Genomic DNA, 2,525 nt, shown 5'->3' with positions numbered 1-2,525 from the left:
CCACCCACCCACCCACCTGTGTGTGATCCTCGACGGCAGCAGCTCTCCTGGGGCCAGCGTTAAGGGCTAGGGCTGTGCCAGCTGCAGCCACGCACACCCATGCCCACCTGAACCCTCAGGGTGAGCGTTGCAGGGTTTAGTAGCCCCCATCTCTAACTGTGACTATTACAAATTAATAAAAAGAAAGAGGTCGTTGTGCATTAATCATTCCCTGAAAGACTGTTATTTAAAAGAAATACATTGCTTATATCTGCTTGGTAACTTCAGCGAAGCCCGTGGCAGTACCCCTGTGTAATCCAGTGGCAAGGGTGTAATTCCCTCCTGCCTGCCGTTACAGCAGGTTTTGCTCTGCTCCCTCTGGGCACTGCCCTGAGCCCCGGGGGTTTCTTTGTGACCTTTTTTCCTCTTTATCTGGTGAGTTATGGGGGCAACACCCCCCATTCCTCTGGGCCAGCACGAGTGCCTGTGGCTGCTCCTGCAGTCGCCTCCCCCAGACCTGGGAGGGCTGTGGGTCTCTCGCCTGCTGCCTTATGCCCACTCCTGCCCCATCCTAGACCTTGACCTGAGCCGCAGGCCCGTGCTCTCCTCAGTCCAATGCTAATGCCATGAGGAATTCAGGGGGGTTGGCAGGAAAAGGTGTATTTCTGGAAGTACTATGGGATTGCAAGCTCTCCTCAGCTTGGCATTTAGGTCTGGGCTGGTGTATTTTGTGAGATAAGTGACTCACAGTGTGCCCTGGTTCCTGGTTGAAATCACAACTCTTCACACACACTATGCGGACTAATACAGCAATTTAAAAAAAAAACATGAGTGAAAGATGAAAACAAAAATTATAAGCAAAATTGGGCAAGGTAATACAGAAAAGCAGGAATGTCATAAAGTGTCAACTGTTTGGCTTAATTTGTAGTGGTTCTATTACAGTATTTGTAATAAAATGTCACATTTAATGACCTGCTATCAGACATATTAAATACCTGCTGGATGCAGCTGGTGAGCACAAAGGGTGAAAGGTGTGGGCGAAGAGCTGAACAGAGGGAAAGGGGGGAGAGAGGAACAGGGACCGGTGTGACTGCCTCTGCAGGGACGGGAGGGCATGGCACGGCGTGGCATGGCACAGCCAATAGGATGCTGAGTGGCTGCTGGAGGGTCGTGTTGGAACCAGGCGGCTCCCAGGGGTGCCGGCCCAGAGGCACAGCACCCATGGGTGCCCAGAGCCTCCTGGAGGGGAGGAGGGGGAGGGCAGAAACCCCAGACCATGGGTCAGGCTGGGCGAGCAAGCTGGCTGCTGCTGGGCTGGAGGTATGCAGATCCCACCTGATTTTCACCTGCCATTTCAGATGATGCATCAAGGTTGTGTCTTGGGGTGAAGTCTCAGGAGGTCTGTGGTCAGCAGCGGATTTTACCATTTGTTTCAGTCCAGGCAGTTCCTTCCCTGCAAAGCTCCAAGAAGTGTGTCCCGAAGTGTCATTTCCATTAAACCTTGTCAATGCAAACATCCTTTTGCTTTGTGTATCTCTGTCAGAGGCATGTTCATCTAACATTTTATTCTGTTTTATTTATACTCTTTATTTATGTCTTCTCTTTCATAATAGGCTTTTAGCAAATCAAAAGAGAACAGTTATAAACACTTTGAAAGTCTTTTTTACTTAATAAACTTCTGGCTTCTTTGGTTTCATAAAAAAAAATGAGCTTCCTGATCCCTAGTAAAACACAGTGAGGAGAGGTGAAATGAATGTTAGACTGGATTAAACTGACAACAGTGATGGACTCATGTGCATCTTCATCCTTTAAGAAGTTTCAGACTCACAGTCCCGCTCAGACTATGCTGTGTGAGAGATGAAGATAGAAGGCAGCTCCCAGAGTGGCAGCGTGCTCTGGGTAGAAAACAACAAAAATCAAGTCCAACTGCCAAGTTATGAAACCTTGTTTACAAATGGTTTAAATGTTTATAAAAAACATTTTTCATGAGGCTCCACAGTGGCCACATAACTTGAGTAACTATGGCCAAAATCCTTTTTTAAAACCCATTTTTGAAAGCTGTTGCCCAGGTTGGCAGCCTGCGGATGTTGGGGAGGGCTGCAGCAGTCGAGCCAGCAATGATGCTCCTGTGCCCAGAGCTGCAGCATGAGCTCTGGTAGAGCCTAGTATTTCCCCCCCCAGAACATGTCTTTTTCCCACAAACTGTGGCAACCAAGTACTGATTTACAGCAATTGCAACTGAATCTCTTCTAGTAGTTTTTGCACTTGCTGCATCTCAGCCGTCATGCTCAGTCAGTGACTGCCTGGTCTTACGATGGTATAGATGGGCAGTCTGGCTGGCCTCGTTCCCAGAATCAACCATAAGAGAAAGAATTATTAAAACATATTTTAATAAATATTAACATATTTTCCCTTTTTTAATGCCTTTCAATTCCTTTTATCTGCAGCACTGCCTGGGGACTTTGCTTTGGTTTGACTTTGCATTGGCACTGGTGTGTTCAGGCCACTGTTCCCCAGGGGTTCGGGTGTGGCTGGGGGGCTCAGGC

The sequence above is a fragment of the Athene cunicularia genome (assembly GCF_003259725.1).
Source record: "Athene cunicularia isolate RWA chromosome 12 unlocalized genomic scaffold, athCun1 chr12_part1, whole genome shotgun sequence".
Taxonomy (NCBI): Eukaryota; Metazoa; Chordata; class Aves; order Strigiformes; family Strigidae; genus Athene; species Athene cunicularia.
Note: the sequence above shows the minus strand (reverse complement) of the source record.